At 43.2% G+C, this 16,405-nt stretch overlaps 1 protein-coding gene across 4 annotated transcripts in view; it reads left to right on the forward strand.

Moving 5' to 3' along the window:
• The first annotated feature begins 7,580 nt into the window (after positions 1 to 7,580).
• The window catches only part of LOC138526014 (galactoside alpha-(1,2)-fucosyltransferase 2-like), a 113,436-nt gene continuing 104,611 nt past the window's right edge, over positions 7,581 to 16,405 (forward strand). For 2 of the 4 annotated variants that reach the window (XM_069636307.1, XM_069636312.1), the window contains exon 1: positions 7,581 to 7,874. The gene's annotated coding sequence lies outside the window, so the exon portion shown is untranslated. The remainder of the gene's footprint in view (positions 7,875 to 16,405) is intronic. The other 2 variants (XM_069636309.1, XM_069636313.1) reach the window with 1 other exon arrangement.

Raw genomic sequence — 16,405 nt, forward strand, 5'->3', positions numbered from 1 at the left:
CCTCCATTCTCTCCAAGCAGTTTCTGACTTTTTTATGATGGTCTTAGGACAAGCTCGACTGGAGGCAACCTTGCCAAAAAGCTGACAGCTTAGCAGTCGGACCCCCAGGGAGCAAGCTCCAATACCAGGGAAAGGTCACGCTAAAAAACCCTGGTGATGCGCTGGATTACTGGACCCACTTGTTGGATGACTTGAGTAGCGAACGGGAGCTTCAGGTATCCGGAAGTAGACGTGATGCTTGAGCGCAATGTAAACAAACTGCTCCGTGGAGGCTGGAACTGCCAGTAAGTATAGCAGCAGGGGGAGGCACAAGGAAAGCAAGAAGGAAAGCAGCCAAGGCAGAGTCACTGGCTAAACAGTGGAAGGCACAAAGGACAGGACGCAGCATAGGGAAAGAAAGCACGGTAGGACAAAATGCAGGATCGAGGGAAAGACGCAGAAAGCACCGGTAGACAAGAGCGGGAACACATTTTGTAAACTCAAAGCGGACAAGGGTTGCAATGCGTCGTCGCGCCGCGGTGGACATGTACTTGTACTGCCGGGCACGACGAGGAACAACAAAAAAGAAAACTAGACCGCTGCTTCAGCTTCCCGCAGAGGCCGTTTTAGCCCCTTTTCCATGTCGTCCACAGCCTCCATGGTACACGCATCATGACAGTAAGCCATTGGCGCTAGAAAAACAGTTTAATTTCAAACCCATTATGGAATCCGAATTGGCATTGTTGATTAAAAACCTTAAACCAACATCGTGTAAGGGGGGTGTCTACCCTGCGATGATGATAAAAACAGGATCTCCCCTACTGATAGGCCCCCTGTGCAAATTTGTTAATGCATCTTTTAGCAAAACCCATGTTCCTCTGTGCATCAAGAATCTGTGGATTACGCCTTTGCTCAAAGATCCTGGTCACTGCCCTATGATGTCGCTGGACTACCGACTAATTACTAACATGCCATTTTTATAAAGATCCTGGATCGCATAGTATACATACAAGTTAGGGCACATCTGAAGGATAACAGGATCCTGAATAAATGGCAATCAGGGTTCAGGGAAAACCATGGCACTGAAACTGCTCTACTTGATTTGAAGTCTAGACTTCTCCACATCATGGACAAGGAGCAGACAGCTTTTCTGATGCTGTTGGATCTCTCTGTCACCTTTGACCTGGTGGATCACTCCCTGCTGATCTCCAGGTTAAGGGAAGTGGCATGTTTCTCAGATAATGCTTCTCTCTGGATAAATCCTTTTTGAGTAATCGCTGGTGCAAAGTCAGTAGTAAGACTGCAGAAGCAGAACCGGTTCTTCTGACTCATGGTGCGCCTCCCTGTATAACGTGTTTACTGTACCATTCAGGGCAAAGGGAGGGAACAAGGGAGTCAAACACATTACAAAACACAATATTTAAGAGCTGTGGGAGGAAAAAAGGACAAACCTACTATGCCTTGTGAGTATTTAGAACGTGCAAGTACAGCAAGGCAGTGGGTGGATGGGGTAAGTGCTGGGGAGTCCGAGCTCATGAGTGAGCCACAGATGAAGTGCTAGGATTGTTGAGTGCTACATGGCCTGGAGCCACGTTAGGGGTAAGTGAGATCCTCCAGGGGGGAGGGTTTGCCAATGCAAGTGCTGAGGGTAGACAGGAGCTGGGCCGATTGGGTGTGGGAGGTCAGGGGCCCCGAGGATGCATAAGGGCCTCAGACACCAATCACAGCAACTGTGGGAGTTACTGGGATGGGTGTCCGTGTAATGTGGTACATGTACTGATTCAATACTGGATGAATATGAATGGGTTAGCTCTTAATACTGAAAAAAACAGAGATAATGGTTGTCAATACAGGGGCTAAAATACGATAATGGGGACAACATGCTCCCATTTTCAAGTTGCCGGGTGCCGGTTGCCGGTTGCAACATTAAAACCAAAGACAAAGTTAAAACACTTGGGGTACTCTTTGATCTAAATCTAAATATGAGAACCCCGTTAGCAGTCTGGTGTCATTGGCTGCCTACTATATTATTTATTTATTTATTTTATTTATTACATTTATATAGCGCGCAGGCAGCCCAAGAGCATTGTGGCGCTGTTACTTGTAAGGGAACTTAGTTACAGGTACAGGTATAGGTTGTGCCTTGAGTTACAGTGAGGCAGGATCCTGTGTCAAGCGATAAGGAGAATCATACAACTGGGTACATCATACATCATAGTAAATATCTTCCTTCACGAGCCCTTCGCTCATCCGTCTCCTACTCCCTCATGGTCAGCCGCTTCTCGAAGCAACGAGCTGGGGGTAGATCTCTCTCCGCAGCAGGGGCCTCCCTCTGGAACAGCCTTCCTGCCTCCCTGAAACTTGAGGAGAACCATCTCTGGTTCCGGAAGCACCTTAAAACCTTCCTCTTCGCTTCTGCCTTCTCTCTCCCTCTCCCCTGCTAAACCTGCTTAACTCCCCACTGAACTCTGCACTAAACCTGCATCTTGGCCACTCTTAGCGACCTCGGTCCAGGGCCCAGCCACTCTCCACTTGCACTGCCTCCCTGGCTCCCCCTGCACTGTGGGACTGTCACTGTATCCCTACAGCCCCCTTCCCAGCACTTGCTCTGCACTTACCTCGCACTTGCCACCAGCTGGCCCTTTTATTTATTATTTATTATTTTATTACGCTACTTACTTTGTATTGCACTTTCCCCCCCACCTCCTCCCCTTGCACTTTCTCCTTTTCCCCTTACCTCTGCACTTGCGCGATCTGAATGACACCTGGCCTAGTAGGATCGTTTGTCTGTCTTCCCCTTGTTTCCCTCCGTCCCTGCCTCGTCGCGCCTTGAAACACTTGTGTATAGGCGCGTTACAAATACCATATCATATCATATCATAAATGTAAAATTACTAATACAACTGTGCCCATACATCTTTAGAGCAACTGCGAGATGGTAGCAAGTGCCTTAATTGGGTCAACAATACTTTACTGCAGTAGTCTGCTTGTGGGCCTAGCAAAATCTGGGTGCTATTGGCTCCAAGCAATATAGAAGAATGCAGTGAGAGTGATCACAGGCCTTAAAAGGAGAGCTCATGCTTCTGAAGCCAGGCATAGTCTTGTTAAGGATTCCAATTGGGCATCACACAACAGACCAGGACTCTTGTCACCAGCCTAAGATGCAGCGCACAATTAGAATACTTTTGCTTTATTTACTAGAATTCGGATTGAGCTGGCACCCAACCCATCTCACACCCCCTTTTACAAATACCCTGGGTCACAATGGAGCATGCACCAGGCCGGTGGGTGGTAATACAATATTCATTTATTTTAAATTCAAAGAAAATCACACACATTTAATATTGGGCAGCAATCACAAATGGGCTGATAATTACAAGGTAAAATGATGAAGTACACTTAGTTTGACCTTTTACTATAACATATCCAAAGCACAAATGAATGGGAGCAGTTTTACTGTTCGGGTAGATAGTACCCGAGTTACGATTTCCCCCTGCAATGCTCCATCAAACCCCTATTAATTGAATGTTGAGTGGGTATAAAGGAGCAGCAAGGAGTCAGGTATACTAGGCAGCAAACAGAATTCAAATCCAACCTTCACGCACGAAATGAGAGGCAAAATCGGATTCAAAAACATTTTCAATTGCATAAATAACACTCAGAATTGAGGTGAATATGAGGTCTTACAGTATCAGGGATGTAAGAACACTAGCAACTATAAGCCAAGGTACTAACAACGGCATACAGTTACAATAATCTACTTTGAAGTGACAACACAGTGCAGCCAAAATCACACGCATAGAAATTGCACTTTCTTACTTTCCATGGGTTGAAATGTCAAAACGGTTTGAAAAACGGGTTCAATAGACAGAATTGGAATGCGGTTTTTATGCTGAGTGACAGATGCACATCACAGGGATCATATGCAAGTGAAAGAGTGACTCTAACTTAATGACAGGATGAGATTCTCAAGGGGAAATTAAATTCAGTTTTAAAAATAAAAGCAGTTAACAGAGAAAATTGGTTTGGAAAGGAAAGGACAAGTTTCACTTAAACTAGAATTAGTAGCTAGAAAAGAGAAACGCCACCCGTGAATAGAAAAGTTATACTGCAGTTGTAACCCTTCACACAGTGTGCCTCTTTTTAGGGAGAATTTATCTATTTACTCAAAATATTACTAAGGACTTGCAAATGATAGAAATGAGTGGAAGAATAGCGCTAACACTAGGAAATCAAGGACAGGATGCACAGAGAATCCTGACAGTTTTAAACAAGTTAACGGGGTATTGATGGGATTACTTAGAGAGTGTAACAAAGACAAGGTATCAAGATGGGGTATGCTATGTGTTGCTATGGGATGGGGTGATACTCACATCAGCATTTCAGTTTGGGATTTGGGACAGCCAACCAGGTTTCTGGACACCAATGCAATATCTGGTCACTGGTCACCGCGGCGGGGCTCTCCTAGAATAAAACACCTGGGCAAAGGTCTGGTCACGGCACAGCGGCACAGCAGCACAGCAGCACAGCGGCACCTCAGCTGGATGGATCGGGTAGCAGGGCAAGTGGGCAACACTGAATAATCCCAAAGAGGGTTCAGCCACCTTTCCCCTTTCTCCTTGAGTTATTGGGACTTTTAGTGGGGGGTTTTCTGGATCAATGGTCCTGCCTGGATAGGGTCAGCTATGATCTGGCCTGGCAGTGGGATCTGGAATCTGACAGGATGAATATGGAATATCTGGATACGCAGGAGCTGGAAAATTCAGAAGAGAGTCTTGTCTCTGTGAGCTTCCCCCTTTTATAAGGCAGGTGACATTACAGGATTTATTGTTGGGCAGAACTAAACTAGACCTACCCCCAAGAGTTCGGATAGGTCAGCCTATGTTATGTTGCCTATTCCTTAGAAGCAGATGGGACTGAAGGAGGGGGCTCAGTTTCATGGGGTTGTGTTTTTATGAGGTACAGAGCCATCACACAGTCATTTTTGCCAAAAATCAGTCAGGACATAAATCACACATTTTTACAGTGGTGACTCTTTTGCAAACCACATAGGCAAATGAGAAATTCAACACAGAGCATAACATTCCAACTCCCCGGTCTGTACGACATTGTTTCGTCCTTCTAATAATCTTTTGCAATTTTTGGTGGGAAATATTTCACCTTCAATTCTATAACTTTATACATGTTTAACGTTCCACCATGGATACTTTTCCCATGATTTACCTTTTTCTGCTGTTTGCATCCCCTACATCCTAGGGAAAGCTACAATTTCTTGTTTTAATGCCCCCAAAATCATATTTAAACTGTTAAACTTGTGTATTACTGTGTTGTTCGGTTGCAGAACTAAAAGTCCAAAGTTTATTAATTCAGAACAGTCTTTCGCCCCAAATGGGCTAGCTTTTGTCTCCCATATAAGCACATACTTCCAAATGTTTCTCTGCAGTGGCCTTTGAGGCTCCACAGTTTAAGATGAGGGGAGGTGTTACTAACAAATTCACACCCATGTGTCCCAGAATCTATTTTATCAGGTTGAAGCACTGTCACAGAGTCTAATGAGCACGTTACATTGTTCCTCTTGGTCCATTCAGTTTCCAGATGCTGGTCTCCTTGGGGGGAAGCAATATGCTGTTCCCATTAAGCAAATGTCCTTTGAAGCCAGGCCAGGTATCTGTTCTGTGGCTTCAGCACAGTAAATGCATTTATTTATTATTTTTTCTTCCTGAACGAGAAAACAAATCTGTTGGAATTAAATATTCCATATATGTTTACCAACAAAACCCACTTCACATTCTGTGCAAAGACAGGGCCTTAACTCAACATTTCACTTTTAAACAGCATTTTCTTTGTTTGTCAAAAGCACATTTTACATGTGGTTTAATTCTGCTCGGATGTCACTTTCAAATGCAGCCTTCTCAAGTTCATTTTCTGAATCTTTCCAAAGCCCCAGTCATGTTTCCAATGCACAGGCATCTGTCCAAATAATGATCCCTTAAAACTGTCATGTGCTAGGAGAGTGTGAGCTTTTTATATAGAATTTAGTTGTGATATTTTGTTGCAATGGCTTGAAGTGAAGTTTCTTTGTTATTTCGCAGATCTTTCCTGACACAGCCTGTCATTCAGTGGTAAATGCTTTCTTTTGCTGGAGCACAACCTGAATAGGGCTGGGCATAGCTGGGTCTCACTGAAACAAACCGTGTACTGTTGAAAACAGTGGAAAAGAGCACCAGGGCACAGTCATTTTAAATGTAAAATATTTCCTTTTTCAATGGGAAATTTAGCGCTAGCAGCAAATCAGCGCTGCTTTTCAATTCTTTTCTTTGGTACACATAAGGAAAACACTGGCAGCCTTTCTCAGGGTGTTCCATGTACCATCTCGCCCAATAGGTGCTTGGCAAAGACAGCGCAGCCATCATTTTTGTAGCTGCAAAACGCAGTTTTGATGCGAGGCAATGGTGCTCAAAGGAGCCAGTGCAGCCATTCTGCTGGTAACTGCTGAAGTGCAGCTTGGTGATGGAGGGGAATTCTGCTGGATTGGTAAATGTACCACACAGTCTTCAATGGCTTCCTATAGATGCTAGAATCGATTTTCATCTAATATTAATTACAAACAAGTGCTTGATGGGATTGACTCCAGTTTATCTGAGTGAAGCACTAAAAATGAAATCAAGTGTTTGCAATCTCAGATCTAATAATACAAACCAGTTTAAAATCCCAGCTCATAAACTGACTCTGGTGAAGATATGTGCATTCTCTGTAGCTGCTCCTGTTGCATGGAACTCCATTTCGCCTGATCTAAGGGAAATAAGATCAACTGCAGTGTTCAGGAAAAAGCTGAAGAACTGTTTGTTCAGATCATCTATTTTTATTTGATATTCAGTAGGATGTACTTTCGGGTCTTTGCTGCTATGTTAGAACAATAACCCAATGATTTGGGCCCTGTCATATTGTTTGATGTCTGTCTTGTTTTTGCACCCTTAAGCCTCTGGGTCAGTGGTGGTCATTATAAATATACTAAAGTAAAGTAAAGTGTGGTTAATGGTTGAGAAGGATGAGAGCTGCGTAACCTTTCAAGTCTGCTGTTGTTTTTAAGTCATCCCAAACCACCGGTGGATTGGCCACATGGGCATTCGGCCCGGGGCCGATTGAGATAATGCATTGGGGGCTGAAAAAATGGACACCATTTCATCAGTGTTCATGCACAGAAACGTTTTTCTGAGGTTAAAGCTCAGGTGCCTGACTGAGCTGCCTGCCTCTACATACAGTGTGTGATTATTGAGTGAGTCTTGTTGTGATGTTAACTTTTTGTTCATTTTTTTCATGTAGTGGGCCTGGGCCTGCCTGGGTTAATTAAGTTGTCTGCTAGTAATAAAATAACAAGGCTGAGGCTGATATCTGCCCCGCCCTCTCCTGTGATCTTCTCCCCTTTCCTTTGCCCTTCCCCACCCAACAATTTGGCACGCAGCACTGCAGTTCCAGGTGAATGCTCGGTTTTACCTCATTGAATTTCATAATCCAAGCGAAGTGAGCCAAGGTAAGCAATATCTCGCTGTGTAGACAGCTGGGTGCTAGGGCGTGGCAACCAGGAGGCAGGCCCCAGCTGGATCTGGATCTAACTTGAACACCAGTCTCTGCAGCAATCTGAAGAGAGAGGGAGGCAGCGTGAGCCGGCAAAGGCCGATTTGAGGCCTGGCTACTCAGAGACTGAGCATAAAGGTTCAACTGTCTGCTGTAATCAATTAAGAAGATAGAGCGTGGGCGCCGTGGTCAGCTCAGCGGACGGACGATTGACTCGGACTCCTACGACTGTCCTGGACCTCGGCCTGGCCTTGGGGCTCCAGGTGAGAGACAGCCCGCTAACAGCACACAGCAGCCAGCCAGCCATTACTAGTAGCCAGGTTAGTACTTTGACTTGAGAGAAGCCAAGGACGGAGCGCTGCGTTATTAGAGGGAGTCGAAAGAGGAGTCCAATGCTGCACAAGGTCACCGTGTTATTTTAATGCCGTGCTGTCCAGCTTTCTGTAAAAGATCAATTCTGTAGGACTTTGAGTTGTATGTATTGGTAGTGACAGTTTGTGTATAACAGAATGTGTTGTAGTCATTTTCTCCTGATGAGTCTTTTAAACTTGCCAGGAGGAGATCTATGAATGCTTATTATGAAATAATTTAAAGTGTAATCACAGATTCAAAATCATTAGCTGTTCAATGAAAATAAACAGCAACGTTATAATGATAATGGTGTGTTACTTATATAGCGCCTTTATCCAAACCGCTTTACAGAGCATATAATTACATACAATATCACCCAACCAAAATTGGTACTCATTTATCGACCTGGGAAGGATGAAATGCTGAGTTGGCCATGGGATTCGAACCTGCGATCTGCAGATCACGCTCAGATCACAGCGGGCAAGCGCTGAACCTGCTGAGCTATCTTATCGGCTGTTATTAGACGGAGAGGGCATGGGAAAGTGAACATGGCGGGCCCAGCAGTGGTATGGTATGGTGGCAGGTGGTGACAGAAGACGAGCCCTGTGTTCAACGCCTCGAGCTGGCATCTCGCAATCTTAACAGGGGCAGGCTCTCTGAAGGGTCAAATGTAATTACTTTCCAAAACCTTGCCTTTCCTTATAAGTGTCTGCACAATTGTTTGGCACGCCATCAATTACCAAGTTCCAAAAGCATGGATATAGGAACGTGGGAAGAGAATACCATTTAAAAAACACATACACATTATAGAATGTGTCATGCTAAAACATTCCTCGCACTCGCTTCTTTGCAATGACTATTGGCTCACGCAATGGGCGCCAGGCGACTGTCGAGCGATAAACTCAAAGAGCTATCTTTTCAGACTTCTAACCACAGGAAGTGTTAATCATCACTTAAGGAGCTTGAATGTACGTTTGTATTACTCATTTTGGGAACTACAATATTTTTGTGGGAAAGAACAAAAGCACATCCAGTGTACAGATAGTAAACGTAGACATAGTTAAATCAGAGTGGGAAAAGATAGTCAAAGGAAATGTGGGGTTACTTACTATAAACGACAAAAAGCAATGAGAAAAGGCCAAACTTTTTGGCTGTTGTGTAGGCATGGGATAGACATTTTTCAGGCTCTGCCAAAATGGAACAACCCGGTCGTAAAATGGCAAAAGCTGGCAAATGGCGTTAGTACCTGGGCATATTATGCCCGTGCAGGGAAAATGTCTACCTGATACCAATACACGACTCAAAACAGTTGGATTTGCTAATACGTGTTTTAAAAGGAGTTCAGTGCAAAGAACAGACACGAGGACACACATTATTTCTTATAATCAATGGCTGAATGCACACTTTATTAATACATTTTCCTTACACCAGGCACTGCTGCGCATCTACTACAGCAATTGGTGGAAGGGCAAACCGTACCCAAGTGCAATAATGCACATTTTAAACAAATGTGTTTTTTGTAGTAGGGCAATTTTTGACTTTGTGCTAATACAGTGCACAAATCAACTGGCACTGCTGCAAATCATCTATAATGCGATCCGAGGCGAGTGTTGGCCAGTAGCCATTTGCAAAATGTTAATAACAAGTTATTATTAATTTATTTTGTCCAGTGGGCATGTATTAAATAGTCATGTTGGCTGATGGTACATCTATGGATGCCGCTGGTTTGCAAAAAAACAGTCCTAGGCAAGCCTCATCCAAAGTAACTATTTCTGCAACGTGTTTATTCAAAGCACATTTCATATTCTGATTGAGAATTTGAAATTGGTACTATTTGTCACATTTTCTGAATGATGAGGATTTACCGTGAGTTGAATATAAGATGTCCCCAATAATGCACAGGTCTTCACAGCAAGCACCTACCTCGCTGAGCTATCTTACTGGCATTGACGGTGATTCACCATTACATGCTTAGTTTCCCGCATCTTGCATCTAAAGTTCTCCTCTTAGAGTGAGCATTTTACCTGTTCTCTTCTTTTTGTAGGTGTGAGCTCCATGAAAGAGGAGATTCTCGTTATGCCTCTATCCCGTTTGGAAATGGCGGTACATTTCCAAATCCTGAGGCGGCAACTTGACGCTGAAGGGAAGGATGAGGGCTTTTCGTTTGCTATGAGAAAAATGGTATTGCTGACCTTCCCAGCAGCGTTTAAAGTGCAAGCCCTTTACAAATAATGGTCCATTTAAGAGCCATTGTTTAGGACAGGGCATTCAAAAGGGGGATTCTACTATGAAAGCACATAATAATAAACTAGTTTGCCTCCCAAATCTGACTTTTTGAAGACAGTTCAAATATGCTAACAAAAGAGAGTTAATTCTCTAGTTTTCATGTGTTAGCTTTTGTTGGTAAATGATATTTTTTTTTGTACAATGTCACATTTCACTTGCATCATATGATGCAAAACACTTGGTAACCTTTTCACATTATCTTTTGTTCTGAGTCTAAGGGGGTCATCACGTGTTTGGCGCTAGACCTTAAATGAAATGCGGCGGTAACACTATTACCGCCGCATGTAAGGGTCCGCCAAATCGCGAGTATGGCTGCATTTACCCCCAGCTCCAAGCTGCGGGTAAACACGCCGGGAAAATTCCCTTTTTCTGGCGCAATGAGCGCCGCGCAATTAGCGCGCGCTAATTGCACCGAAAGTTCCCCATTGGGTCCAGTGGATCCAATGGGGAATTACAGTTACTGCCAAACCCGTGATCCAGCAGTAATACCGCTGGAGGGTTTGGCGTTAACACTATTAGCCTAGGCGGTATCCCGGCAGGAATACTGCTGGGATACCGCCCAACTCGTGATGGGGCCCTAAGTCTTGAAAGACAGCCTACAAGTGATTTTGATCATTTTGTGGAATTGCATTCTGGGATTTCTAGTCTCCAAGATGGGCTGAAAATAATGCTACAGTTGTAATATAATTGTTTAGCATATTTCTATAAGGATTCCTAAATTATTGGAGTACTTCTCAAGTCCTCTTTATAAAACAGAGAATTGTTCAAAGCCAAACGTTGGGTCGAGGAGGGGAAAGGATCATATTCAGAGGGCAAATTGGTTGTGATTATTTACCAGGTCCATTGATGTGAGAAGAGCGGTTGAAGGACTAAATATGTTCTCCCTGGTCCTGGGCTGATTTTTAGGGAACCTGTTAAGGGTGTATGTGGGTTGACAGCAGGTGTTTTTGAGGTCGGCATGACAAAACAGCTTGTTTGCTCAAGTGTTCGGCCACAAAGATTTGACCCCAGGTCATCAATCACTCGGGGCACAGAGACACCCATAAAATCACATGAAAGTGTCTTCAAAGCACGTCTTCCATTAGTATTTTGCTTTTCATTTAATAATTCAATATGGTTTAAAAGGTATGCACCTTTTATACTTTGCCCAGCAGTGTTATAGGAAAATCTCCTCTATATAGGTATTTTTCAGGCAATGATTATTACGTTTTTGAAAGACACTGCTCATTTGTGTTCTCCATTTTCTTCTATTAGAAAAGGCTAGTTGAATTAAACTTGTGTATTGCACTTTAAGATACGTTCAATCCCCTCTGTGTTTGTTAAAAAGCCCCCAACTTTTTGGTTGGACTTGAGTAACATTATTAACATTTGAAGACATGCAGAATTAGTTATTCTGGCTTCCTCAGCACCAACCCAGTAAATAGGCTGTGCTTTGATTGCACATTAAAGCAACCCTGCAACATAGGTATGCGCATATCCAGTGCAGGTGAGCAGCCAAACCTGTGTGCATTCATGTGCATCACCGCTGCATGTATTGCTTTTCAAATGCAAATCTATTATCATTATTGGTGGCAACTTGTAGACATGCCTTGAGTCTGGTTCTGCAAAATAAGTATAGGATTTAGCTATGTAATTATGTCATTTTTTAAAAGAATAAAAGTAAAAGTAATGTTATCACTGGTTTTCTCAACCGTTGTTGCAAAACATTACATGCAACAAACACCATTAACTCTCCATAAGTAGCATTTTCTGTAGAGTCGTGAATTTACGCGATTCATGGATGAGGGTTTGAGGACCACTTTTATTTAGGTGAGGGAGGGGTGGGCCACTTTTTTCTGTGTCCAGGCCTATTTCTTGTCCCAGTCCGACCCGGTCCCAAACTGACGCAAGAGATGACTCAGAGGGATCTGGAGCATGTTTGAGCTTTTTTGAAGAAGCAGAGTGGTTTGTATGCAGTGCAGTCCAAGAGTTTGGCAATGAAGTGGGCGTTGAAGATATGGCATTCGTGATGTGAGGGAAGGAGGAGGTCGAGCAAAGGTTTTTTGAGAAGAGATTTGACGTAAGATGTTTTGAAGGCCTTCGGAAAGATACTTGAGGAGAGGGACTGGTTAATGATGGACCGTACAATGCTGGTCTTGAGAAGAGCGGAGGGACAGGGGTGTGTGTCCAGGGGAGCCTGAAGTTCAGCTTTGAGGTAGAAGTTTGAGGTATTCAGGGTGTGAGATGGGGAGATAGGAGAAGAACAGTAATGAGGGGGGAGTATGCCTGGGATTAGGTGGAGAATGGGAAGAGGTGGGGGTGGGGCGTCAAAGCTAGTTTGGAGAGGATGGAACAGAGTCTATCAATAGCGATATTGTGAAAGTTTTCAGACAGCGCATCGTAGAGTGATTGGGAAATGGAGGGAGAGGTTGAGCAGCGTAGCATCTTGAACTCTGTGAGCAGCATTTCGGCCTGGGGGCCATTAGGGACATAATTCAGTATTCATAAATAAATAAACTGCATAGTGACATGCATACCTTATATACTGAGATGTTATATACCACATAGGGAGATGCATATGCAAGGGCGAAGGATAAATAGTGCAAAAAAGCTGTACTATTTGCCAGGACAAAGGGTAAATAGTGCAGCATTTCTACTATTTGCAAGGACGATGGGATGAAGGGTAAATAGTGCAGAATTTCTACTACTTGCAAAGACGATGGGATGTAGGGTAAATAGTGCAGTAATTCTATTATTTGGCAGGAGAAAGGGTAAATAGTGCACAATGTGTACTATTCGCCAGGACAAATGGTAAATAGTGCAGAATGTACACTATTTGCAAGGAGAAAGGGCCAAAGGCTAAATAGTACAGAATTTCTGCTAGCGTCCATTCACAAAGACGAAGGGTAAATAGTGCAGAATTTCAACTATTTTCAAGGACGTTGGTATGAAGGGTAAATAGTGCTGAATTTCTACTACTTGCAAGGACAATGTGATGTAGGGTAAACAGTGCAGAAGTTCTACTGTTTGCCAGGATGAAGAAACAAAAGTTAAATATTGCAGGATTTCTATTTTGCCAGGACTAAGGGTAAATTGTGCAAAATGTCAATTTACCAGGATAAAGGTTAAATAATGCACATTTTCTACTCTTTACCAGGGCACCATAAAAGCAGCTCAAAGATCGTGTTAGAGGGGAGCTTGCCAGAATTGCCCATTGTCCTGTTAAATAATGTAGTTTTGCTAAAGTTTACAAGGACAAATGGAAAAAAGTGAACATTCTCTGTTATTTACCAGGACACCATGGAAACAGCCCAGAGATGGTCTTGGAGGAGAGATGATCAGCAGAACCCCTAGTTATGATAAATAGAATAGTTTAGTTTTGCAATTTTCCAGGATGAATGGTCAACAGTGCATATTCTCAAGTAGCTAGTGGGCATTGTAAAAGTAATCAAATGAGATTCTAAAGTGGTTTTAAAGTTTGATAGTGATTGGCAGTTTCATAGGCTAGGTGTAATGTTTTTCCAAAACACATGCCGTCACCCTGTTAGTACAGACATGTCATCAGGTTTGTTTTACTTTGGAGAACAGCATCAGCACTTTCACTAGGTGTGCCAAAATTCTCATGGAACATTACATCAGAAATGTGTAATATAATTCCATAAGCTAATTCTTCTGTGGCCACTTCAGATTATTTTAATATTTTATCTTATTTTATGAATGGAATGGCAGATGTAACTTAACATTTCAGAGACAACATACAGTATGACGAGCCATTGTATCCATTATTTTACACAACAGTAACAATAAGTTTAAAATAAAATAACTCTTTAAATAATCTTTCACAGAGATAGATTGTGCCACTTGGAGCTGCGTTCCCATTACTCTGTGATGAGCTCAAAATCCCCAGTAGAATTCATGTACAATATTTATATTTGTTGAAATTCTAATATGTTTCTCTATTAATGCTTTGTTAAAATAAATACGCAAACAAAATTATTTTTTTCCAGTTCATATTTTAGGCTTTACATGGATAATTTACCTAAAGGTGGTTGTTATATACAATTCTTGTTTATCAAACACATTTTCCTTAACAACATTAAATCAGACTTATCTAATTATTAAATTACTTTCAAAATGTGAGGAACAGAGCAAACATTTTTATGTTGTAAACATTTGAATGCAATGGGTATTCTGCATTCTCTCCATTCAGGTCACAAAATATTTAACATGAAAATTGTCATACTACCATATAATCCACCAGAAATTGTTGGACAACTTTATTTTTCAACAGTAGTTGTACAAGCAAAGTTGATCAGTGTTAAAGCTGTCAGAAGCCCTGTCGAGTGATTGAATACACTGACCTAAATGTTTACGTTCTCCATTGGGTCAGACGTGGAGATTATGGTTGTGATGTCTTCGTCCAATGAGTCAGTGGGATAGGTTCTTGTAGGAGCGGTGGGATGTCTTTTGGCTTGAGTTGGCTCCAGAGAGGGAGAGGTGTGTGGTGGAGAAGCTGCTACATACCTTCCAACAAAGTCTCTTTGGGAAAGGGTGGCTAAGCCTGACCCATAACCAGTAAAGGAGGCAGTGGCTTATGTTTTTGCAAACCCTCCAAGTCAGGCCTGGGTAAGAAAACCGACACTTCTTTAAGTCTGCCACTTCCTTCAGCCTGAAGAATAGTAAAAGACTGCTGAAGACAGTCCTTTGGATTTCTCCCGGAATTAGGCCATGGCAGAAACTCAGCGCGAGTAAAGGCAAGGTTAGTTTGAAGGATCCCCCCAGGCCAGGTAAATCATGGTAAAATGGTCACCTCTCATGGGTATCCTAGAAAATAAAGGTTTTCATAATTACCTTCTTGTCACCAATAAATGTTTACATCTCAGGAGGAGTCATGTGGAACTCCACTTATTCATATGGGATTTGAAGAGAGAGAGTTCACACTGTTAAAGCACCAAAGCTTGCAGAAAGGTCAAATTTGCTAGACCTCCCTCACTTCCACAATGAGAGGCTGATTGGGCATGGGGAAGGCAGACAGACTCTTTCCCTTCCGCATTCTCAATCAGAGGCTGATTGTGCATGGGGCACCTCTGCACAGCCTCGGCTCTGGCGTGAACGCGCGCGTGCACACACACACACACACGCACGCATTCAACAAACAATCATTTACTCACTTAGAAACAGGTCCATACATGCATAAATAAAAACACATCTTTCTTTCCTGCTGTCCTATTCCCAATAATATCTTTATGGAAGCTCTCCAGCTCCAGCTGCACAGCAGTAACAGGAACCAGTTAGCACTCAAAAGCAGAGAGCATCCTGGTTCCTGAGTACATGTGCAGGAGACTGGAATGTCTTCCGAATGCCACTCATGGAGGCCTAAAAGGGTTGGGAAATAATTTCTCCAGAAATCACCTCCTTACCGTGCCGCACCTTCCTGCTAATGGTCTGTTGTTCCACCTTCTCTGAACTCACCCATAAAATCCGTCACTTCCTGACACTCTTATGTTTCTCCTCCTGCTCCCATTGGGTCCTTGCCCAAACCAATTTGGCCCTGTTCTCCCGTCCTCGGTGGTCTTAGAGGAAATTAGGTTTCAAATAACAGGTTAAGTCCACCCCTTTTCTTGCACAAGTTTGTCATACTCCAGCAACAGCGACTCCGGTTTCAGCCTGTTCAAGTTCATGTCACGGGTGCCTCAGCAGCAATTCCCCCAAGTTGTTACGTCTTTGTGCAGGGTATCTGCTCCCTGTCCATGCCTTTGGTGGTAATGGGTTTGGATTACTTTGCAGGATGGGCCCCTGAACAGTGCTCTGGGCCAGACCAAAGCTTGCTTAGTGGTCCAGTGAGCTATGTGACCCCATTACGCCTCTCTTTTGCGCACAGTGGCTACATCTGGGAGAATCTGCTGGCTTGTTGGATGCTGCCAACCCTTCAGGTGCAATAGAGTTGCAATAGTCCTGCTTGGAATTAATCAAAGAGCCCACCATTATGGGTCTGTCTGCCTCTGGGATGAATGGAAGAATAGGTCATGGTAGACTAAGGTGAAAATAGATGGCCTTGATGGTTTCTCCTACATGATGGTCGAAGACAAGATTTCATTGCTAAATACACCCCCGGATCCACCTGGTCTATTTTCGGGGAGGCACATCATGTAGCAGTCGGACTAACCCTGTCACTAGCAACCCGCTACCCTCATAGGTTAGCTTGGGGAATTTACTATACTCAGATTTAAGCAAA

The sequence above is a fragment of the Ambystoma mexicanum genome, chromosome 1q (assembly GCF_040938575.1).
Source record: "Ambystoma mexicanum isolate Mex_15411 chromosome 1q, UKY_AmexF1_1, whole genome shotgun sequence".
Classification (NCBI taxonomy): Eukaryota; Metazoa; Chordata; class Amphibia; order Caudata; family Ambystomatidae; genus Ambystoma; species Ambystoma mexicanum.